Consider the following 26,188-nt stretch of genomic DNA (forward strand, 5'->3'; position numbering starts at 1 on the left):
TCAACCTTCATGCGTGGCTCTAGAGAGGTTGAGGTATGATGACTGGGACCTATCAGAGGAGGTACTTAAGGTATTGCTGGCTGCATGCAGACCACCTACTAGATCTCTGTGCAGGTGGAGAGGATTTGCAGCGTGGTGCAGGGAACGCAAGACTGACCCCATCTCTTGCCCCACCACCACTGTGATGGAGTTCCTTCTGGCAATGGCCTCATCTGGGTTTGCCACAGTCAAAGGGTATTTGGCGGCCCTGTCTGTTAGAGGTCCCCAGACCAAGGTTCCTTTTTTACTATTCCGGTCATGGCCCAGTTCCTGAAGGGCCTTCTCAAGAAGTTTCAGCAAACCCCATTCGTTGTTCCTGATTGGGACCTTAATTTGGTTTTGTCCTATTTGATGGGGCTCCATTTGAGCCTATGTATTGTTCTTTGCGGCTGTTGTCCCTTAAGACAGCCTGTTTGGTCACAATCACATCTGCCAAGAGGGTAAGTGAACTGCAAGCCGTGTGCTGCAAACCTCCCTTTATGACGTTTTTTTCATGAGAAGGTCTCTTAAGGTCAGACCCAGATTCCTCCCTAAGGTGGTTTCAGGATTTCATCTGTCTATTGATTAACCTGTCTTTTACCCTCCTCCACGGCCCTCAAAAGAGGATGAGCAGTTCCACTGCCTTGACCCCAAGAGAACGTTAAGCTTCTATGTTGCTTGCACATCTGGGTTTAGGAAGTCGGACCAGTTCGTGGCCCATTCCTTGTCTAGAAAAGGTGTTGCCATCACTAAACAAACCCTGTCACGTTGGATTATTTTGTGCATATCAGAGTGTTACCAATCAGCAGGCAAGGAGCTTCCAGCGGGAATCAGGGCCCACTGGACCAAAGGGGTCTCAGCCTCCACAGCACTCCTGAGAGGGGTTCCTATTAGGGAAATCTTTACACACCTTCACCAAGCACTATTCCTTGGGTGTTGCATGCAGAGCTGATGCAGGGTTCGGTAGGGCGTTTCTACAGAATCTACTGATGTGAATCTTTTTGCCCGCCTCCGTTATCCTAGCTGCTTGGGGAGTCTACCATGATGAGGAATCTGCGGGAGAAAAGCAGTCCCATTTAAGGAGAAATTACTCACCATAATGATCTTTCTATGGATTCTTCTCTCGCAGACGCCGCATCGACTCTCCCATCCATCCCTGCTGAAAGTTTTATGAGTTGTCGATTCTGTCCAAACAAGAAGGCATCTGGTGATGGATCTGGGATGACCGCTTCTGTCTCATTAAAACAAAAAAAAACAAAAAATGCAATCATTCTTGTGGGGATTCACCCTGTTGAATTGTATCTTTGTTGAAGTTTTAATGTCTGGTTAAGCCTTCTGTGGGTTTTCCTTCTGCAGCGTTCAATCGCGTGGGGGGAATGGAGGAACTGAACCATGGGGTGTAATGACGTGGTATATGTATGATGCCTGACGTCCCTTCCAGAGCCGACGATCGCACGCCTGACAAGATGGATCGGCAGCAGAGTCTAGGTCCACTATGCCCCCCGTCAAAGTTTCCAAACAGCAGAGCTGGATGATGGATATCTATCATGAGGAGGAATCTGCGGGAGAATAATCTATAGATAGATCATTACGGCGAGTTTAACTTCTATATACATTTTAGTATAATCATGCAGTTAACATGGTTACATTATTAATAATGGTGTTAATGTAACAAATTATGATATTCTAGTTTTGTTAGCAATAAAATATAGAAGTTTGTGTATGTATTTCTTGGCCTCTTTCCTGCATCTGTTTTCCTTCCTCCTTTCTAGAACCATATAGTCTTTATACTTCATATCAGGGTTTGTTCTCTGTTGGATTTGTGCAGGTGTTAGGGAAAACTAACTGGTTAACATTGACTATGTATATATGTGATTTAAGGTGTTTCCCTAAACTACTTGCAGTGCTCTAGATAAGATTTTGAAGTGGGAGTTTGTTACTCCCTATTAAAGTTTGGGGTGAAATTATTTTTTAGGGATTAAAAAAGTTAATTCCATTCCCTATGGAAGTATTTTATAAGCAAGTGAAAACGTTTTAACTGTAAAATGGAAATGTTTTGTAATATTTCTTTGCACATTAAAAGTTACAGGTTTACCTCAGCCAGTAATAGTTTCTTTCTGTGGTACTACGTGCACTACTGGTTCAAACATATCCATGGAGCTGTAGGGGTGAAAAGTGGGGCACAAAGTTTTACATGTTTTCCTTTTTTTGCTGGTAATGTGGACTCCCTATTTATATTTGTGGGGAGTAGTAGGCTATTTTTAGAGTGTAAAAGTGGCTGATGCACACCCTATCTGTAGGGGTTAATACTTGCCCGGTTTCTTTTTAACCCTTAATGCCATACTAACTAAATGGTTTGTATCGTTGTACAGTGTATTATGTATTGAGTACTATTTTAGTGTGTCTAGGTCTAATTGTACTTTGATAACTGTTAGAATGTATTTTCACAACCAGCCCTGTGTCAGGGTTCTGAGAGACCACCATAGCTTCTGAACCAGGTAATTGATTCTTGGGTCTAGCCAAACTATCAAGGTAGGTAAGCAGTAAGGTTTACTTCAGAATCTATGGGTGTAGTGTAATAACACAGCGAGCACCACACAGAGCACGCCAATGAATGAAATTAAACACAAGTACAAAAATACTTGGCCTTCAAAAACTATGCAGGAAAAGTCAAAGGTAAGTATATTTCTGATGTTTGTTAATCTGCTTAGAATCACATGCTGTGCATAGTCCGACATCCAGTGGTCACTGCGGAGTATTGCATTTTGTTTTTCGTAGTCGAAAAGGGGACGTCGACAAGGCGTGTCTGTAACACTATCCCTATAGTGACGTGCGGTGTACCCACAATCCCTCACGCGTTGAGGTCCCTCAGATTGTTTTTTTTTCCGCCCAGATATTGGTCGCCTTTACGCGGAGCTCCTCGAGAGACATTGCAAATTCATTTACTCGACCTTTGGTCATTATTTATTAATATAGATTTACATAAGATCCCTCCCTCGACGTAGCTGCAAAGCCTTTTCTCTGCTGAGTAAGAACTTCGACGGCGGGGACGAGATGGAGGAGATCTTTCGGCGCTGCCGAACACGTGGCCTGGCCTCGCCGGCCATAAGACAGTAGGGAGAGTGGGGTCGTGGGACATTTCATGTTTCTCTCTGAGAATACCTTTCCTTTTTCCCCTCCCTTTCCCTCAGGGTTGTTATCACAGTGAAAGGTTTCCTCAGCTATGGAGAGACACCCTTTAGGTTTTGCCCGCGTTGCAAGGGTAAGTTTACCTGGAAAGCTAAGACTTTAAAGGACCGCAGGGTCAAAAGGTGGGCGGCCCACGCCATGTCGAGGTCCGATTCCTCACCCGCCGCCACCGCTGCAGAAAGTGACGAGGAATGTGATAACACGACATCCGTTACGCAAGTCGTAGACCTCTCTAAGGAGCGCTCCCGCTCCTCGTCTGTCCCCGGCCCCGACAAGTTCGGCTCATGCCCTGCTTATGGGGGATAAACACCCCGACGACACTGACGCACACAAATAACACTCCCATAAACACATAACCCACAGCTCTTCTTCGTCAAAGACGAAGAAACCATCAGCGCCAACGGAGACGCAGGTTCCACCGGCGTCCTCCTCAGACCGTAAGAGTCTTACGCTCCCCTCGCAACCGCAGACGCGACCAGCGACTAGGCTTCCCCCAGATAAGGGCGCTACACCCAAACCGCCAGACGAAGCGCTCCGTCAGAGAGTGCCTGTCGCCGTAGAACGCGCGACACCCGTAACGTCAATACCAGAGCCCTCCACAGACAGATTAGTCGTCAAGAGCCTGGCGAGGATCGTTTCCGCCGATAGCCAGAAGCGGACGGCGAAAGATATGCTGAATACCGCTCAGAAGGCTAGAGAAACGCAGAAAAGGCCTGAAGGAAGGCAGGAACTGCCCCCTTCATCTAAAGGGACTCCTAGCCTACCAGAAGTCTTTTCAGACGGCGACGGAGACCTTCCTTCGATGTTATGGGAGAGGTCAAAGCGTTTTCAGGCCAAAGACCCTTTTTTCACCCCCCAGACCGCTCAGGGGTACCTCATGAGACCCTGGGGAGACTCCAGTTCTGTATGGAGAAGATGGAGAGGTTTATGGAGGCCCAAAACCTACCACCACCCAAGAGGGCAAGAGAGGGACCTCAGATGGACCCCAGGGCTAAATTCCCTAGGCTGTTTAATCCCTCCCAAATTGATATAAATGTATATGACCTCACTGAAGAGGACCACCAATTTCAGGAGGAGGATGAATTTTTAGGCAACGAAGAGGAACAAAACCTAGAGGAAGAAGGTTTTGAAGAAAATACAGATATAGGTGGGGGGGCTTCGGAGAAGACCCAGAGGTAGGTGCTTCACAACATTTTCAGACCCTGAGGTCCTAAACCTGTCCCCTCCCGAGGACTCGCCTAATTGGAACACGTCACCTATTGACGATCAACCTACATTTAATGCACTACTACGGAAAGCAGCAGCGCATTTCGAAATAGACACTGGGGAGATTTCTCCTGACATTGACTTTGTGGAGAAGGTAATCGAGGAGAAACCCCCTGTCAGCCTAACCATTCCCCTCCTCGCCTCAGTAAGGAGACAAATTATCCCTTCACTATCTACACCCACGTTGGTCAGAGGGGTCAACCAGAGGATATGATATGGCATTTGTAACGCACCTATACACAAGGGTTTCAAGGCGTGACGAGGCAGGGAGGGGGGAACAGGGGAAGACAGACAACGATCCTACTAGGCCAGGTGTCATTCAGATCGCGCAAGTGCAGGGGTAGGGGGAAGGGAGAAAGTGCAAGGTGAGGGGAGGGGGGGGAAGTGCAGGATAGAAAAACTATTCAGTCCCTCCCCTTCAGACCCGTTGTACGTCAGGGGTCACACTGTATCAGACTCCCTAGTGGTGACAAATACAAGGAAAAGAGCAGGGGTCCCGCTGTCTACCAGCGAAGCACCACCAGATAAGGAGGGCAAAAAATTGTATGCCCTGGGGAAGAGGATCACAGCCTCCGCTGCTTTTTCCGCAAGGATTGCAAACAACAATTCCTTGCTAGCAAGTTACGCAGACGCACAATGGAGCAAGTTACGTAAGGACGCCGAGGAGGTACCAGAACCCCTACGTACACGCCTTCTGGCCACGATTACTGAAGGGACCCTAGTCAACCAAAGCATCGTGAAAAACACTCTGGATGCTGCAGAAACGGCTGGCCGTTCCCTAGTCCAAGGAATACTCCTCAAACGCCATGTTTGGCTGCCTAATTCGGGGTTTAAACCTGAAACACAAGCATCTCTAATCAACAAGCCTATAGAAGATGCCAACCTCTTTGGAAAGGTGGTTGATGAGGCACTAGAAACGGCAAAGAAAGAGTTTGACACCATCAAAACCCTAGACCAGATTTCTAGGCCTCCTAACAAACGTGGCTATGGCAATAGGCGCTTTTTTCGAGGCCAACGCCAGCAGCAAAATCAGCAGCAGCAATACTCTGCAAACAACTGGTCCTCTAACCAAGGCACCAGTGGCCAATACAACCAGAGAGGACAACGGGAGAGGTTGGGGTTCTACCCCTAGAGGTTCCCAAGCCACCAACACCAAATGATTCGAAGATTCGGGTCCCCTCCCATGCATCGCCGGTCCGGGGCCGGTTAACATCCTTTCTTCCAGCATGGGAGGGAATAACTTCAGACCGCTGGGTACTATCAACCATAGCCCGCTGCTACTGTATAGAATTCAACAGTTCCCCAACGTACAGACCCGCAAGGGGACGACGCATGGCACCAGAACACCTCGCCATCCTTCTACAAGAAGTGGACCAGCTACTGGAAAAAGGAGCTATAGAGGTCGTGCCTCTATCTCAGGTATTTATTCAATGTACTTCCTTGTACCCAAAAAGGACTTAACCATGCGCCCTGTATTAGATCTGCACCCAGCGAACAAATTTGTCAAACCTCAAAAGTTTCGTATGGTGACCTTACAGGAAGTGATCCCCCTGCTATCACAAGGAGATTACATGACAACACTGGACATGAAAGATGCATACTTTCATATTTTAATGTTGCCAGCACACAGAAAATACCTCAGGTTCATGATAGAGGGCAAACGCTACAAGTTCAGAGTGCTACCCTTCGGTATAGCATCAGCACCGAGGGTATTCACGAAAGCAGTGGCAGCGGCCCACCTGCGCAGGTTGTCCATCCCAGTATACCCTTACCTCGACGATTGGCTCATAACAGGGGATTCTTACGAAACATGCTTCTCAAATACCCAAAAGACTGTAGACCTTTTGTTCCAACTGGGTTTCTCCATCAACGAGAAGTCCAGCCTAGACCCCAGCCAAGTCAAACAATTCCTAGGGGCTCTAATTCGAACAAAGGACAGCCTCGTCTTCCCCTCCAACGAGAGGGTCCAAAACATGCTGTTTCAGATCCCTCAATATGTAGCAGGTCGAGAGGTGACAGTACGCAAAGCAATGCGATTGCTAGGAATGATGGCGTCATGTATTTATTTGGTACCCCACGCGCGCCTGCGCCCAATGCAAGAGTGGCTCAACAGCCAGTGGTATCAGGCCAGCGGACAATGGGACGATCTAGTGGTGGTCTCGCAGGCCTTGGGTCTCTCGCTACTGTGGTGGTTGAAGGAAAACCTGGTAATATGGAAACCATTTGTCACCCCCGCAGTGGAAGCCACTCTAACCACAGACGCATCCCTCACAGGATGGGGGGCTCACCTATCCCACCAGACTGCTCACGGTGTTTGGACTCCGAGCGTAGCTTCCAAGCACATAAACTTACTGGAGCTACTTGCTGTGTTCAAGGCACTAAAAGCCTTCCAGACACACCTACAAGGGAAGACAGTGATGGTCCTCACGGACAGCACCACAGCCATGTACTACCTCAACAAACAAAGGGGCACTCATTCTCCGGGACTGTTCACGCTATCCCAGAACATCTGGAAGTGGGCTCTCAAACACATGTCCCTACTGTCACAACATGTACCAGGGGAACTCAATCTGCTAGCAGACGAACTAAGCAGAGACTTCCCTCTGCCCTCGGAGTACGAATGGCGTTTACACAAAGACATCGTCTTCGACGTTTTCACACAATGGGGATTCCCGGAAATAGACCTGTTCGCAACCCTGGAGAACTCACAATGCCTAGATTACGCCTCCAGGTACCCCCAGAACCAATCCAAGGGGAACGGTCTATCGATTCCATGGTCAGGGAAATTTGTTTACGCTCCCCCCTCCCCCCCCGACTCCCCTTCTCAACAAGAGCGTGCACAAGATGCACCAGGAACAAGTTACCATGATACTAGTGGCCCCTATGTGGGCCCGGCATCCATGGTTCGCTCATCTGATGGAGAGGTCTCTATCTCCTCCAGTGAAACTTCCCTGTCCGTACAATATGCTGTCACAGGACAAGGGCAGGACACTGCATCCATGCCCTCAGACCATGAACTTAGCAGCCTGGCTCCTGAGATCATAGAATTTGGACATTTACAACTCCCGCAGAGAAGCATGGACATCCTCAGGGAGGCTTGAAAGCCTAACACTCGTCACTGTTATTCACTGTTATTCTAGCAAATGGAAGAGATTTGTCATCTGGTGTAGAGGAAGAAACATCAACCCTGTTGACTGCTCTCCCACACAAATTGTTCTGTACCTGACCCTTTTACTGGACTCAGGTCTTAGTATCAATTCTATTAAAGTCCACCTAGCGGCACTTTCTGCATACACCACTTCCCAGCTTAAAGTGTCATGGTGGAAAGTTCCAGTTATTAAAGCCTTTATGGAGGGGGTAAAGAGAATACACCCTCCGATAGCAAACCCAGCTCTCGGCTGGGACCTAAATGTGGTACTTACCAGGCTCATGGGCTCACCATTTGAACCCATGCACAAGGCAACTCTTAGACCTCACTCTTAAGACCGCTTTCCTAATAACGATCACCTCCATTAGGAGAGTAATTGAACTACAGGCTCTTTCTGTTCTAGACCCCTTTGTAACGGTTCACAAAGATGGGGTGGTTCTACGCACACACCCAAGGTTTACACTGAAATTCATCTCGAAATTCCATGTCAACCAGTTCATAGAACTACCAACGTTCTTTCAAAACCCTTCAAATCTGGGAGAAAAAATCCTTCATACACTTGATGTGCGCAGAGCTGTCATGTTTTATATGGAAATAACTAGACCACTGAGAAAACCTAATCAGTTCTTTGTCTCGGTGGCAGCAGGAAGAGAAGGAGATGCAGGTTCAAAATCCACTATATCTAGATGGATTGTTCAATGCATCACTCTGTTATACTCTTGCTAAGAGAGAATACCCTTCAAGCCAAGAGCACACTCTACTCGAGGCACTGGGGCATCCATAGCATTCATTGCAAATGTTCCCCTTGAGTCCATTTGCAAAGCGGCAACCTGGAGTTCTGTACACACCTTTACAAAACACTACTGTCTAGATGCCCACTCTAGATCTGATTCCCAGGTGGGACAAGCAGTATTAAGACATCTTTTCTCTAATGTTCCTTCTCACAACCTACCTCCAACTCCGGGTACTGCTCGCTAGTCTATGCACAGCATGTGATTCTAAGCTGATTAACAAACCTCAGACGACCATGCATTACTTACCGTAAAAGCATTTCTGATGGTTGTATCTGCTTAGATTCACATGCGCCCACCCTTCCTCCCCGCTCGGATGGAAGTAACATGCGCCCCCCTCTTTAGGTAGAACCAATGTGTTCTATTGTCAAGTTAGTCAACCTAATATACGAGAGGACTATAACACCAGGGAATGCAAAGTATGCTACATACGGCTCTAATTCAAGTACTGTGAAGATGATGACCGGGAGTCAGAGGATCACTCTAGAGAACCAGAGTGAGCAGTCTAGCCTCTCATGGTATATGGTTGGTATATGATTGGCCGGGAGTTCAAAGGCAGCTCAGCTGAGACACGGAGAGAACTGTCCTCCGACGAACTGCGGGAGCCTTGCACTAGGTGAGCAGACGAGGGCCGAAAGGGAAGCCATGAACGGAGGAGAACCCGAACGTGGTCCAGGTTGGAGGGACTACTCGAGCTGCTCCCGAGTCGAACCTCTGGGCACCCCAGACACTGGCAAAGCACCCGGGACAGGGATGTGAAGCCGTTAGGAGTCGGGCGTCTGCAGAAGCGTTGCAGACACGGCTGGTTACACAAACGCTATTGGAGCCATGAAAAACGACGCAGCTGCTCAGGAAATGCTGGTATCTGCACGGAAGAGACAAACTGGTACGTGGGTTACACAAGAGGTGCGAGACAAAAACCTGAATTAACGAAGAGTAAGAGGGCCCGGGACCCTGTGAGAGAAAAAGATGGTCAATGAGAGAACAGTTGCTTGGCAGTAGAGTAAACCAAGCCGTTCACATTATTGAGAGTCTGAGACCTGCAGCCAAATGAGTTTGAGAATTAAGTGGGTCAAGAACCCTGCAACTGAAAGACTGTTTAAAAGGAATCATATGCTTGGTAGGGAAGCTTGCCAAGTTGTTGGGATCAAAAACTGTGAATCTGCGAAGCATATTCTTGTGAATTACCGAAGGTCATTTACCTAAGAAAATATGGGCCTCAAGAGCCCCAAAGGAAGGATAGTAGAGCAAGGAATCTAGGGTAAAGGAGCATGACCCTAGCCTGGGGCTCTTACATTTGTGAACATTGTTTTTCACCAGTTTTTATTACCCGACTGGGACCTTTTCTGTCAGTTGGAACTACAATGAACACTTTACTTTAGGAAGAGATCATCTTTGCACATGTGATTAAAGTTATTAGTGTTGGGGACAGAGGTAGGCTTGAGACATCAAGGCATAAAATAAGCGGTATCGCATCGCAATTTGCGATATAATAATGATGTTTTGCTGTGTATTTTAATAATCATGTTGCTCCAACTGCGATAGGATTTCCACAGCAAAAAGAAGGAAAAAAACAAAAGATTGTGCCTTTAAAGTTGTTCTCCCTCTGTGCACAGCGTGCACTGCAGGCGAGGCAGAAGCACCCGGGCTGGGCTAAAAACATTGTATCAATGTTATGTCAGCCCAGCCCAGATGCGGCGTCATCATGTCCGTCGTAAGAGGAGGATTTCAGCCCCCTCTCACACTCCGGCTCAACGTTCTCAGGTAAGGAGGCAGAGGGAGTCACTGTACAATGGGAGGTTTGGGTGGGGGAGCCGGGCCCTTTTGATGCAAATGTGTTTGGGTGCTGGTGTTAGTGTCTGACTATAATATTTCTTCCGCCTATTCGGGAGCAATATTATTCTCAGCCACTTGCTAAAACCAGCACCAGCAGTAATAACGCAGCCTGCTGATCACAGAAGGCCATGTGATCAGCAGGCTGCGTTATTACTGCAGGTGCGGGTGTTAGCAAGTGGCTGAGAATAATATTTCTCCCGAACGGGCAGGAGAAATATTATCGTCAGACACGAGCACCCGCCGCTGTAATAACGCAGCCTGCTGCCTTCTACGAGCAGGCTGCGTTATTACGGCGGGTGCTGGGTGTTAGAGAGCGCCTGCTCTCTAACACTGTCAGTTCAAATAGAAATATGCATATTTCATTAAATTGCCTTTTCACAACCATCCAAATTGCATAGGACAAAAGGCATTCGCCTTCCATAAAATCAACACGTTAAAATGTGTCCATGTAAACGCCAAGAACCAATACAAAGGTTTTCCCTGAAATTTGCAGTATCGAACTTGGATATTTCACCTTAGTAGTTTTTCATCAGGTTATGTAGTGCAGTGGTGAGTTGTCCAACCTGCAGACCTGATGGCTGTGGTTCAATGGGGCTGAGTCCACCCTAACCTGGGCAAAAAGAACTAAAGCAAAAGAAACGCATGTTAGCATTGAAAGTCGGAAAAAAAATGAAAGGTGAAGCAAAATAAACGTGCATTATTTTTCTTCACCTGCATTCTTTTAGCCAGCGTGCTGCAAGCGTTATTCATTGCTGCAAAGAAAGCAACACTCGGGCAGGGAGTCTGCGGCGGCGCAGTCCTGCAAGCATAACAAAAAAACCAAAAGAAAACAATCAGTGAAAGCTTTCCCCCCATCAAAATTCCTGAGATTCCAGGGTCTTTCCTCCCTCGCGTCTCCCTGCAAACTCCCCTTTACCCCCACCAGACCCCCTGTTCTTCATTTCTTTTGTTTGTCTCCCTCTTCCCCAAATGGCATGCACACACACATTAACTACCACACATGCCCTCTCCCTTCTGGCCTCCCACCCTCGCGCTGGTAACTCATGCAGGCACCCATCTTTCACATCCTCTTTCTCCTGCCCTGCACATTTCGTATCTTTTAACTGACCCTTATTTTCAACATTTCAACCTTCCCTGCGCTCATTATCACCCTCCCAGCATTCCACATACAGACACCCTTTCTAGCACCCTGCTTTCTCTCATGCACCCAGTTACAAAACACATGTACTCTCTAACAGCTTCTCACACACCCCTTCTCTTGCACTCTGGCTCTCTCCAACACCATCTCTCACATTCTTTAACCCTGGCTCTTTTGAAGCCTTGCCCAAACTCGTCTCTCGCACCATAATTCTTGACTCTTGCACCAAAGCTCTCGTTCTCGCACCATAGTTCGCACTCTTGCATCCTAGCTCTCACACTTAGCCTTCTCAACATGCACACTCAATACTCACACTTATACTTCAGAGATACATAGAAATCATTTCTGCGTTCTTGCTAATTCTACTTGGGGTACAGCTAATTCTGGTGACATTCAATATTTGTACAACATTTCTAATCAAATTAATTCATTTGCTAATCAAAAAGAATTTAATTAGCAAAATCTGCTAATCCTTTTTTGAAAAACTAATGAATGCCTTGGACATGATGGTGACGGACGTTTTCGTTTTGGACATCCTGCCAATTTAACTAGTTTTCATTGAATTAGGGAATCCCCTCTTAGGTTTAGAGATGGGGAGGCATTTTTCCAACTCTTTCTTGATCAATAAACTTTTCTGCCCAAAAATAGGCCACCACTGTGTCCGAGTCTTGCTTCTGGAACCTTACAATATATGCACACACACATTTTGGAGCGAGATCACCCACGCTTTTCACTAATAACCAGTGACATAGTTAGATGACCATGCCAAAGTAACACTGGGTTTCTGAGTTGTCTAAGTTGAAGAAAAATTCACAAGACTTCAAGTCAACAAACGCATTGTATGTGACAATTGGTAAAGAAATTCCCCAAACACAAATTTCATACATGTATGAATGATCACTCAATACATAAGAATAGAAAATCACAAAAAGTGCATACATAAATTACAAAAGCAAGATGCTGACCTTATCTAAGTAGAAAGGTTACAGGTTAAAACATAAACATGTATGTATCATTCAAACAATTGAATCCTAGAATCCTGTCTGACTGAGTGTTAAACTTGGTGTTAAATCTATGATGTGGAACCACAACCTTAAAACTATTTCAGTTGTTTTGAGTTCTTACTACGAAATCTTGATGATAGATTTTTAGGATTCAATTGTTAGTATGCTACATGTTTGTGTTTTACTGTGTAACTTTTCTAAGTCTTAAAGGTGCAGAAAAAGTATTCAGCGAAGCCAACGGGGAGTAGATGTTCCAGAATTATAGCACCTTGGAGGATGTCAAGTAAAGCAGATCAGCTGTACTATCCCAACCACACCACACTAGATCACAACCCCACTGATAATGACCAGGCTACCTATGGCGGGAATGGGGTGGAAACAGATATGCAGGTTCCCACCCCCTACTCTAATTCTTAAGAGAGACCACCCATAGAATCTTTAGAATCGTTGGGTCCACTTGGGTCACTGACCTGGGTTCAAGGGATCCAGGGCCATGGCTGCAGAGGCTGTTATCAGCTTCAGGATTGGGTCTGGCTAGATAGTTGTTTGGCCCTCTGATGAAACTGTTCCAGGTGTAGAAGCAGAACGTCTGAGGCACCACAGGACAGCAGTCACAGAATGTTGCACAATGTGCCTAGGTCACGGTAGATGGGCAGCAGCAAAGATCTCCCCACTCAGCGGGCGGCAGACAATACTCGTGACAATGAAGACACCACTCCAGCATGGCCACTCTACATGTAGGAGAGCATCATCTGAAGGAGAATTGGTTATGGGACACACATTGACGATCTGCAAGTTGCAACTCTGGTTGCGAACTGATGCACAGGGGAGACCTGGATGAAGCTGCACAGGCCTAGGCTGGGTCCTGGACACTTCCAAAGTCTCCTGAAAACAGGGTCTTTGTACAGGAGTTTGGAATAGTTGGTCCCACTAGCCCAAAGATTGAAGCACTGACCAGGGTCTTCCGTGGATGGTTGCAGAGAGGCAGGGCATCACTGGAACTTGGCTGAAGGCAATGCTTGTCGTCTTCAGTGGCTGCACCTCTTTTGGATCTTGGCTTGAGTCGATCTGCAGAAAGGCAGCAGTACTCCTCCTTTTATCCAAAATTTGGGCTGGGACAGCCCAAGCTCAACAAATGGCAGGTACCTGCCTCGTTCAAACTGGCAAGGGCTGTCCTGACGTGGACAACAACTTGCCCCACATCTGCACAGCAACAGACATGCCGTGGCTAGAATGTGGATTGGGACAAGGCAGTCCCACCCCCACATCTGGCCAGGATTCCCACACTGACACTTTTCACAGGAAATTCGAGCCAAAGCCTGGGAAAGGGCTTGTCATACAAGGCATTTCCTGGTATGAGAAGGCAGAAAGCAGGCCAAAGGAAACACATGGCACAGGCGTTTTGAGTATATCAAAAGTGCATGTGGTAAAAACGGAAGACACAGCAAAATGATATCTGCTGCTACCAGCCTGTCCTTGACACTTCATAAAAGTAACAAAAACAGTTACAAAAGTAAAAGAGAAGGGATACATAATAGCACTGCAACAGAAACTTCACAAAAAATATTAACGACTCTTTAGCTACCATCCTGGTTTCTCACCCCTCCCTCACTGCTAGGGGATTTCAATATCTGGTTCGACGTCCCACATAACCCCATGACACAACCCTTTCTGGACAACCTGGAATCCCTTCATCTGTCACAACTAGTATCTGTACCCCATACACTCTGCAGTCCACACCCTAGATGCAATCTTCAGCTCTCCTGAACTGATCACCATGTTCCCAGCTCTACCACTAGTCTGGGTGCACCATGCAGCCATCTTTTTCACTCTCTTGATCGTAGACCCTCCATCCTCCACGACAGCCCCAGGACCTCCCAGCCACTCCCCTCTATGGAAAAAGGTTAAAGTAACTCCAGACCTGGCAGATTGCCTGCATGAGTCCCTAGCCTCCCTTCCACTCGTGCCAGCTCTCCATAATCCACTTTGACTAATGGCTGTCAGAAGTTCTTGGCCCCCTCACCCCATCAGATCCATCACCAACAGACAAGGCCTCTGCCCCAGATGGTTCACCTCAGCTCTCAAATCTCTCAAAGCTCAGAATCACATCCTTGAACGCAGATGCCAGACCGGCCCATTGCTGAAAAATAGAACAATTTATGCCCAGCAGCTCAAAGCCTACAGGGCAGAAATATGGAAAGCCAAACTATTATTTTACTGGAATAGAATCGCCAATGCCCCCAACACCTGTAGGGGGTAGAATCACCAATACCCCTCCCACCCCCATCACGGCTCTCAGCCCCGTCCTACACTGTCGGTTTTCTTCTCCCCCACCCACAATGTCTAAAGCTAATAGCTAACACCTGGCCCTCAGGATTCCCTGGAGACCCCTGCCTTCCTACTCTTCTAAAAGAAATCTTATCCATAACCTGTGCTGGCAAGATCGCTAGATCAATGATCAACTCATCTCTCACTTCAGACACTTTCCCGCCAGTTTTTCAGACTTTGTATATCAAACCCCTGCTAAAATAAATAAACTTGAACCCCCCCCCCCTTCCGACCAACTACAGACCTATATGAAACAACCATTTCATAGCTAAACTAATCAACACAACAACCTACACCCAGCTATGCCTTTTCAAAGAAACCAACCTCCTCCTCGACGACGCCCAATCCGGCCTCGGACTCTTACGAGGCACTGGATCGTTTCTAGTCTCCCCCTCCGATGATATCAATGGAACCTCCGACTCGGAAGGCTGTGCTGCACTAATCCTTCTCGACCTCTTGGCAGCCTTAGATACCATTGACCACCCCACCCTCACGGACTTACTCCACTTTTTCGCCACCAGGGATACATCCTTGAAGTGGATCTCCTCCTTCCTCTCCAACAGATCTCAAATAATGCACATGCCTCGCTACCCCTAGACTCCCCGCCCTGTTACTCAGAGTACCACAGGGCACCTCTTTCCCCTATGCTCTTTAACTTCTACCTGAGCCCCCTCCCTGCTGTCATCCACTCACATGGCATGGCTTGCAACAACTATTCAGATGACACCCAAATCATCAAGATACCAAAGAACCCTTCCAACACCACCCCCGACCTCACATCATGCCTCACAGAAATCAACTACAGGATGACTAACCACCTTTTTTGAACCCCGCAAAATCGGAAATCATGATCTGCACAAAGGCTGCCCTCTTCCCTCCCAACCCACCCCTTGGCTGCCCTTGGCTGCCCTCTCCCCCTCCCAACCCACCCTTTGGCTGCCCTCTCCCCCTCCCAACCCACCCCTTGGCTGCCCTCTCTAGGCCCGCCCCCTCTACTTCCAACGCAGTAAAAGATTGGATTCACTAAGGACCCGACACTATCACATCGACTCAGTGTCAAAATATTGCTTTCTACACCATTGTATTCTCGGATGCATCTTCTCCTACCTGACCTTCCTACAGTCATTGCGATCACAGCTATCGCCCCTCATGCCTAGACTATGGTAACCCTCTATACCTGGGCTCCCCTGCATCACAACTCGGAAAACTCCAACGGGTTCAAAACACTGTAGCAAGGCTCCTCCTTGGCCCCAGAGAACACATCACACCCACCCTCTGTGTCCTTCACTGCTGCTGATCAGGCGACAATCCACCGTCAATGCAATGTGCATCAACCACCATGCTCTGCACAACACAGTGTCATGATGCCCGCTCCCAGGGAGCCGGTTCAAGCCCTGCGTCCCCGAAAGCGGACATCCAGTCCCCAAGGAAGGACCCAGCAACCCCATATAGGGGCCCTTTGGACAGTGTCCTGGCGCCTATGGCGCCAGGTTCATAAAAGACATCAGTCCTGGCGCCATAGGCCCGTCACGTCTGGGAACGAATCGATCTCGACGAGCGGCTCGCTCGCGAATACGATACAATTATTGCCTCGTACATGGTGAATGTTAAAAATCTAAGAACTAAGACATCTCCCCACGAGTGCTTCAAGTGTGGGCAGTCTTTTCATAACAAAGCACTTTGTCCCCTGAAAACGCTTTCCATGAGGATCCTAACTAAAATAAGGACAAAGTGATCCTTGCCAGTGAAGTTGTGGATTAAATATCTATGTATAACTCGGATGAATTTGTATCATCGAATGAATTACACTCTCTCTAGAGCAAACAAATCCACGACGTTCCATCCACATCATATAAAAGACCAAGTGTGAAGAAATCATATGTCCTGAAGATGGCCACAATACTTATTCCGGAATGGACATTTGAGGAAATGTCCAATTTCTGTGTAGGCCGAAACATGTCGACAACCTATGCCTCAGCTAATGTCTAAAGACTGACAATATAGCTCATGAATTTGTTCTAAAATAGGGTCATTGTTTGACACATTTTTGTATTCATATGTGTATTTTATGTCTTTTTAGCTCCCTGGTATTTCCCTAATACCTTGATGTAGGAATTGATTCTGTTTTTTAATATTTCTATGATTAAAAGTATTTTCTAGTATCTCCTCTGGGTGAATGCCTCTCCTGGTCTAGTCCTACATGTTTAATGGTCTTGTCTGATTTAGGTCTATGTGATCATTATATTTGGATCTCTTTGTATCTCTTGAGTTAGAGTAGTGAGGGGTAATTAATTCTCTGTGCCTTCGGCACCTTTGTTCTCCCCACTATTGGGTCCCGTTTGAGAATTTCTCCCCCGTGAACAAAAAATTTGGGACTGTGCCTTCTTTTTTGATTACTGGCGCCATAGGCTCCAGGCTCATTATGGAAGTGCTTGGGTGCACTTACCTGATGCAGACCATGCTGCAGGATCCCGGCCTCCTTGAGGCCTGAAAGGAACTAATTTACCTGTGGGACTAATTTACCATCCGGGCGTGGTCGGGGAAGGATACATACCTGGAACTTCTTCCAAGGCTATTTAAACCCCACCCGAACAGCCACACGTGCTTCGCGTTGTTCTGCATCTAGCAGCTGGACGCTCACCGTGTCTGCTCCTGCATCCTGACTTCTGCCACGCCTGCCAGCATCCTGGATCACCTGCAAAGGAAGAGAAGAAGAGAACAGAAGAAGGAAAAGTCCTTACCTGCTAAATCCGCATCCCGGAGACATCTCACCAACAATCCTGAAAAGGAAGACTTTTATTTAAAAGCTCATCGCGTCGACCGCTGCAGCGCCGCATTCCACTCACCTTTACAGGGCGCCTCCATGTTCAGCAGCGATCATCCGGATTCGCAGTCACGCCCCAGCGCCTAGGGAGAAAAAGACCAGAACAAAAGGTGAGAGAGAGAAGGGAATAAGGAAAGCTAAATCTCCATGTTAAGACTTACCTGTTGACTCATTCTCTCTTCATTTCGGGTCCGCGCCGCATCCTGGCATTTCCGGACCCCGGCCCCTAAGGGGAAAAAAAGACATCAGAGTTAATGAGCGAATGAAAAGAAATTACCAAAAAACGCTCATTAAAGACTTGCCTGATTTCTACAAGGATTTCACCTCTCATCTCGGGTCGGTGCCTGTTCCCCGGCATTCCGTACCCCGGCCCCAATGGGGAAAAAGACACTAGCATTAGTACATTAATGCATGGACACAAGGGGAACCTCTTATCAAAAAACCTGGAAGCCAAGGAAGTTTGGTTCTCACCAATCCGAAAATCCAGTGAAGTAACTGGATACCAACGCGCCCCTGCATCAGAAGCAGGATGGAGAGCTCGTCCTTCCAGACCCTAAGGTGAGACGATACGAGGAATCACAGAAGGGTTTTTAGGAGGATGAGAGGGGAAAGTGGGAGGGTGATTGCATTACCCCGCAGACAGTTAATCCCCTATTTTCGCCTACAGAAGGATACTTCTGCGAGCCAGACAAGCCAGATTTGGGGGGGCCCGGTCCAGTCCGTCTTCCGAACCCTGCGCATCACCTTAGAAGAGGTCACAGAAGCGCGAACCAGGCCAGCGCCTCTGTGGGAGTCAGGTGAGCGTTACACACAGGGCCAGAATGTCTACAGCTCAAGTTCACGCCCTACCTGCCTACCACAAACCTGAGATCAGGCACAGCTCTACTCCTTGTCATCCCAGTAGTAAAATAGACCAGAATAGGGGGATCGTCTTTCTCAGTCCAAACTCCCACCATCTGGAACTCTATTCCATTTAGCAGCTGCCGCATTGAGGATCACCTCGCTTTCAGGAAGGTGCTCAAAACCTGGCTCTTTCCTTCTACTCCTTGACTGTCCTAGCCCACCTCCTGGATGAACTATCACCCCAGACAGGTAGGTGGGGGCACTGATGAGACATTTGAGGAGACAACAAGGCAGTACTTAGCCTGCACAGAAAATATTCTAGCCGATCCATATGATCGATCTGCATACTCTCATCGCAACAGGATATCGGCCTTAATTCTCTGGTATGTATAACACTCTATCTCAATGGAACTTAGCTGTATCCACCCACACACGTGCAATAGGTCAGTACTCTAATTTATAACACAGGTCACCTCTGCCATTAGAATGCAGCTAAATACCATGAAAGAATTTGATCCAGTTGGGCACATAATTGGTCTCCTTGACTCGACAACTCTCCCGAAAGTCCATCACTGCACCCATTCACTAGCCAGATCTCCATGGGCCGCTAGCAGGAACTTGGCTGCCCCTTCCCACCTTTTGTGCTGGCTAAAATGTGCACTCTCATTCTAAAACCCAACCTTTCAATTTTCATACCTCTGACTTCGGTTCTCCAAGGGCATTCAGCCCACAGGGCTTTAAGGCCAGACCAATGGCATTAGGTGCTATACAAATGCAATAAAACATAACTTCACTGTAAGGTGATGTGTGTTACAGTAGCCAGGGGGACAGGTTCACCCTGTACTCGTAGCCATACAGGCTGACCAATGAAAGCGTAAAGAGAAAACAAAAAGACTTTACATATCTCCAAAAGCCAGAACAGGGTTCAAGCCATATCAAAGGTTGCGTGATTCCATTGATATCAATGGAGGGAACATTCTTTCACAACAACCCACCCACTCCCTGAGAGTGAAGACTTATTGTAGTAATTTAGAGAGTTTAGATTAACTTGATGGACAGACTGTAATGCTACTTCTGGGTTGGCCTTCTGAAACACCTCCGCGTGGGGTTTCTGCAAATGCTTCCTACCATACTGCCTCACAACAGACACCTGCATGGTCACTCTGCCTTGAGGGGTTTCTCTGCAGATAAGGCTGGCAGGTATTCACCCTCTCCAAAGAGCTTTTGGGTCAGATTTTCTCTGGTCCCCATGCTCCAGCCTCACTTGGAGTTGTAAGCAATGGCAGGACTTCTTTATTTTGGCTTGTGGCTTTGCACTTCCGGTACAGTTTCATATATGTATAAGCTAAAACACTACAAGAAAAATTCTCATCTGCTTGCTTCAACATATTCTTTGATTCCAAAATGTAGTCGCTTCTAGAATCCTCCTTCCCTACTACATTAAAAGAGGATCCATATTTGTTTTTATACAAGTGACGTACTTAAAAAATATATACTTTTAAAACGTTCACATAAAAACCACAACCCATATGCTCCACTCTCTAACCACTAGACATGCTCTGTCAATCTCAATAAATCATATCATAACCCGGCATCAAAACCATAATCGGGGCAAGATTTGTCTCCTTAGTGCTGGTTTGCTACTACATTTTAATCTCTGCATATGTGCAAAATGTTTTGGCACTAATGTATCATTTACTATCTGCTTTCAGGCACTTAGTTGAAAGCTTTGTTTTTTTTTAGTTTTCTATCATAACCTGCCAAATTTGACCAACAACTCTGCATCATAACTGCCCCACCCCAAATGTGAAAATTGCATAATTGTCATAAATCCCCATGAAAGTTGCAATGAAAAATATTAGGCAAACATTTTCACAATTTGCGTTAAACAGAGCTGACGACAATATCCTCAATATTTACTAAACTGAACAATATAACACTTTAAACCGAAGTGAATTTGCTATATTCAGTTACTGTGTAAAATCAGCAAATAATTATCCTGACTTCCAATGTTTGATGTGGACACATAACTAGATTTGTACCTCAACACTGTTATATTCTTATGCATTTTGTGCGCAAATCATATGTCTAATATGGAGGTGTGGGGAGATGTCCTACTGGGTACTTGTGTACACAATTTTAAAAACAAGCTGACGGCACATAGGCAGGTGCGCCGGCCCTTCTTTCTTGCTTGCCGGTTCCTTTTGCCCCCTTTTTTCATCCAACTGCATAATGCCTGTCGTGGTGGTTTTTGCTTTAGTCTGTCCACATCTATGCCCTGCTCTTGGAGTTGCAGTGGTTGCCACTCTTGAGGAATTTCTCTCTCCAGTGCAGACTCTCACCTTGCCTAAACTTTTGGGGTACTGAACGCATGTGGCGTCTCTATGTGCTCTTTGATTCCCATTTATTGTGCACTATCATGTCGCTGGGTTGACCGTTTTCATTTACCAGTAACTCGAACATACAATGTCTTTCTCTGAGGCAAGGCACATTTTGGTTTACGTCTCATGCTCCCGGAAAGGACATGTTCCCTGTGTCACAATCCATTGGGTGGGAGTCCTGGGATGTGCAAGCTCACCACTGGAGGCATCTCAGAGGTGCCCATTTGGCCTAAAGGTTCAGACCTTAACTGCCTTACACGCGGTTCAAGCCCCATCTTATTGAGGGGTCCGATCAGTCTACATTACTGGCTAGGTTCTCTTCCAGGCTTGCGTCTGAGGGTCTGAAAGAACCTATGAAAACCTTGAAGTCAAGTTCAGGGTTCTTTCTGAGGACCCTGCGCTAGCTTTCCTTCAGAGATAGCTGCTGTTACCACTTGCGGAAGATCTGCCACTGATCGATGGCAAACCCTTTCTGGGCATTCTGCACACCGCCCTCTGCCATTGCACATAAGACTACACAAAATGGCTTCTAAGTGCCTGCAACATGAAGCACTGCAGGCCTTCCCCAAACCTTTTGTGCCTTTGGGGCGAGCCAATACCATGTGTAGTTAGTGGCCATAGAAGAGCTTCCAGCGATCAGAACCTCTACAGGTGATATCTCCTGACGGACCTACTCTCAAACAACATATTGGGGTTGGGCTCCTCCAGGATGTGATGTACCTTGGTGGGTGGGGCCAATCGCTCTACCCTATGTTCTCCAGCATGGGGTCTGACATGGATTCACATGCTCATGAATATTCCCCGTCGTCAGGCTGGGAATCCTCGGTAAAGAAAAATCAGTATCAGTTTTGTTTCTGATCTGTCTTTCGTAGTAGTAACCAATCACTGATCTCTGTGTCATACTGACCACAGCCAATGACTGCCGTCTCCCTAAATCCCGCCTCTGGCAGCCATCTTCAGATTTTTACCGCACGTTCAAGTGTTGGGAGTCCTCGTGCTTAGCTCTCGAGCTTTTGCTGTGTTTTCGCGCTTTTTCAGGTGAATTTTCACATTTTTCGGTTAATTGAGCCTCAAGCTCCACCGTTTCTACTCCCGTTAACGTGTACCTGTTGCAGGATTTTCCTACGCCCCTCAAGGGTGAAGATTTCGTCGAATCAACCTTTTGGAGGATTCCAGAAGATTTGCGGCCTACTTCGAGATGGCCCAGGACGCAAGTTCGTCACCCGGACCCAAGCTGTTTCGCAGCTGCCCTGGATGCGGGCTGCAGAATGTGTTTAAGGAGGACGAACATTCGCAATGCCTCTGTCTTCATGGGGACAAGACTCATGTAGAGAAGGACTGCCAGTTCTGCAAGAACTTGTCGGAGCGGACCATGAGGGACCGTCGATCCCGTCTCGCCAGCTGGTTGGAGAAGGGCTCAACGGGTGAGAAGAAGAAGAAGAAAGGGTCCGAGCTGGCTTCTAAGTCCTGTGCGGGTGCCCCGGCGACAGGGGCCCAACACCAGGCCAAGCGCTGCGAGTCCGCTGGCTCCGGGAGCGCCGAAAGGTCGGGCTCTTCGGTCGCCAGGCAGGGCGCACCTTCCCCGGCACCGTCAACCACGAGCCAGCGCTCCGGTTCGGGGAAGAGGAAGTCCGAGACCCCGGGTAAGCTTCGGGAGAAGCCCCGTCCGATCTCGGGATAGGGGGAGCGAGGCGTCGCCCCTCCCCCTAAGGAGAAGGCCCGGGACGCACCTAAGGTGGTGAAGGCCCCTACCCAGCAGGCAAAGGCCTCTATCAAGGCGATCGCGGCGACTCTGGCCAAGCCGGCAGAGACCCCGCCAGCGGAGACTGCCTCCGGGACTAGAGTTTCCCTGCCGTCAAGGAGGGAATCCTCTTTTCAACCCATCGTCATGGCCACCATGATGGAAGAAGCGAGGGGGGGCACGGTAGCCTCCTCGAGCTGGGAGTCAGCCTCGGAGGAGGAACTGACCGAGGCCGTGAGGAATCTCGAAGTCCAATTCGAGAAGGTTAGATCCCGGAAGGAAGATCCTCGGGAGATAACCGAGGAAGACGACGATGGCGAGGAAGAGCAGCCTTCCCTTCCGGCGCTGCCGGAACCTAGGCCTCAGGATAGCTCGGCGGCCATTTTGTCTGCGATCCAGTCCTTATGCTCTGAGATAAGGACGAGATTACCACGGCCCAGGCCGGAGGACCTTCAACCTGGCCCGTCGGGAAGTCCTCAGAACAAACAAAGGAGGACCCAACCCTCTCCTCCACTCGCCCCAGTAAGGCCTACAGTTACCTCCTTATCCTCCAACGAGTCGGGAGATGACGGTGCAGTGGGCTCGACAATAGGTTCTGAGGACGACGACGGAACGGGTCTCCCGTCGCACGGGCCTCTCCGCCCGACGAGATTGGCTCATTCCATGCCATGATCGCCAGGGCGTCCGAATTGTTCCAGCTCTGCCCGGAGGAGCAGAAAAAGGAAGGTTTCCTCTATCAGCACCGGGAGGCCAAGAGGAAGACTGTCATCGCGGTGCCTCTAATCGATGACATCTGGGAGGAGGGCCTGTCGGTACTAAAGAACCCCTCCACGGCACCAGCCAAACAGGACCGGTACGAGAAGAAGTACCGGGTCTCCGAGACCGCTCCCCTGTGCCTCAGGGCCCAGCCAACGCCAGACTCGGTCTTCTCGGCGGCGGCGAAGAAGAAAGCGGCGGGATCAGGAGCCTCAACGTCGAATTCCCCTCTGGATGGCGAGGGTAGGAAGTTGGACGCCATGGGGCGACGGGTCATTTCGTCAGTGGCGACGACGATCAAAGAGGCCAACGCCATGGCGATCGTGGCCTTACGACAGGGAGCTCTGGTTTAAGATGGCCCCCATATTGGACTTCCTACCGGACGACAAGAGGTCCGAGGCCCTCGAAATACTTCAAGAAGGCGAGGTGGCGTCGGGCCACGCCATAACGGTGGCAACCGATATTGCCGATACCGGGTTCCGCCAGCTGGGCAACAGAGTTTGCCTACGACGATGGGGTTGGCTCCGGGCGACCGACTTCCGTCAGGACGTCCAGACCAGGGTGTTGGACATGCCGTTCGACGGCAGCAACTTGTTCAGGAAGGCGGTGGACTAATCCCTCCAAGCCATAAAGACGGACACGGAGACGGCCCGCGCCCTAGGAGCCCTTCAGCAACGAGGCCTCCAAGGGATCCAGCGGTGGCTCGTCGGCCTACCGCCAGGCGGCACGCTCCTCGTCTCAGGAGGCCTACAGGGGTCGCGGCAAGCAGGGAGTGCCTCGCCGCCGTCGGCAAGGTGGCCAGGGCGGCAAGGCCACCACCTCCAAGCAGGACTGAACCGGCCGTGGCCTCGGGCCCCCACCGAAGCACCCTGGTGGGAGGCCGGCTGACAAATTTCGTCGGCATGTGGAAGTCCATCTCCACCGACCATTGGGTGCTGGATACCCTGGCAAGAGGACACTCTATCGAATTCCTGAAGAAGTGCCCTCACGTTCCATAAGCTCGTCCCGAAGAGGCTCCGGGTTGTACTCAGGGTACTTCCTCGTCAGGAAGAAGACCGGCGGCTGGCGCCCCATCCTGGACCTTCGTCGTTTGAACAAATACATCAGGTCACAAAAGTTCAGGATGGTCACCCTCCAGCACGTGCTGGGACAGCTGGAGGAAGGCGACTTTCTATCGTCGTTGGACCTGGAGGATGCATACTTCCACGTTCCCATCCTCAAAAGTCACCGAAAGTTCCTCAGGTTCGTCGTCCAGGGACGCCACTACCAATTCAGAGCACTACCGTTCGGATTGAAGCCGGCCCCCATGGTCTTTACCAAGTGCCTAGCACCTGTGGCGGCATGGCTGCGCCTGCAGGGGTTTCACGTCTACCCCTACCTGGACGACTGGCTCATCCGCTCGAGGACGAGGGAACTCGCCGTCAAACACACTGCGAGGACCGTCCAGCTACTCACAGACCTGGGATTCGCCATAAATTACCCAAAGTCCCACCTGGTGCCGTCGCAGGTGGCCCTGTTTCTGGGAGCGAAGCTCGATACAGTGAGGCGCCTGGCGGCACCGTCGGAAGAACGGACAAAGACCATTTTGGGAAAAGTGCAGTGCCTGCTAGCCACGGACGTGGCCAGGGTGAGGTCCATCAAGTCCCTCCTGGGGATGATGTCCTCTTGCATCTACCTGGTGCGCCTCTGCAGACTACGGATGCGCCCTCTTCAAGAATTTCTTGATGCCCGTTGTATGCAGGCGACGGGCACCTTCGAAGACAGGGTCCCCCTCAACAAGGTGTTCCAGCGGGCGATTCAGTGGTGGTGCGTTCCAGCGCACCTCACGGTGGGCAAGGACTTTCAGACACCGGCGTACCAGGAGACTGTGACGACAGACGCCTCCTTGGAAGGTTGGGGCGCCCACACTGGAGATCTCCACGCAAGAGGCCTCTGGCTCCCGGAGGAGAGGCTCCTGCACATCAACATCCTGGAACTCCAAGCTGTGTTCTGGGCTCTCAAATCGTTCCTCCCGTCGCTCAAGGGCAAGGTGGTGCAGATCTTCACGGACAATACCACGACAATGTTTTACATATGGAAGCAGGGAGGCACCAGTTCCCCAGCCCTATCCAAGGAGGCACAGGATCTGTGGCACTGGGCGGTCGCCCAGGGGATGTTCCTGGTTCCCTTCCACCTGGCAGGAGAAAGAAACACCATCGCCGACTCGCTCAGCAGGGAGCTGCGCGCGTGTCACGAGTGGGAACTGCGCCAGGATCAGGTGGATCAACTCTTCTGACGATGGGGCAAACCCCAAATCGACCTGTTCGCAACAGTGACGAACTCGAAGTGCCAGAGGTTCACCAGCAGGTTTCCCCAGCCGAGAAGCATGGGCGATGCGTTCTCGTTCCCCTGGGACGGCCTATACCTGTATGCGTTCCCTCCGTTGCCGTTGCTGCTTCGACTCATCAACCAGCTCAAGATGTCCCGGTGCAGGATGATCCTCGTCGCACCGGCGTGGCCGAGGCAGATCTGGTTCCCGGACCTTCTGGACTTGTCAACATTCCCTCCCATCAAGCTGTCGGCAGACGCGGATCTTCTCTCCAGAGAAGGAGGCGCCATCTTCCATCACGACCCGGCGTCGCTGAACCTGCAGGCTTGGCTCCTGCAGCGCTAGAGTTTGGAGGGTACGATATACTGGCCGACTGCAGAGAGGTTCTTGCAAAGGCCAGAGCGTCCTCGACTCTCAGATGCTACGGTCACAAGTGGAAGAGGTTCTCTATCTGGTGCCGAGCACAGAAGATCAACCCTCTACGGATTACGGCCCCTCAAGTGCTGCCATACCTGCTATCGCTGGCAAAGGCTAGGCTAGCCCATGCCTCCATTAAGATTCATCTGGCGGCGATCTCTAGATATACCAGAACCACAGGACGGACGTCCCTGTGGTCC

General features: G+C 49.2%; 1 protein-coding gene across 2 annotated transcripts in view; it reads left to right on the forward strand.

Moving 5' to 3' along the window:
- Window positions 1-26,188, forward strand: part of POLE (DNA polymerase epsilon, catalytic subunit) — an 867,587-nt gene that overhangs the window by 703,030 nt on the left and 138,369 nt on the right. The window lies entirely within an intron of this gene.

This window comes from Ambystoma mexicanum, chromosome 10 (genome assembly GCF_040938575.1).
Source record: "Ambystoma mexicanum isolate Mex_15411 chromosome 10, UKY_AmexF1_1, whole genome shotgun sequence".
Lineage (NCBI taxonomy): Eukaryota > Metazoa > Chordata > Amphibia > Caudata > Ambystomatidae > Ambystoma > Ambystoma mexicanum.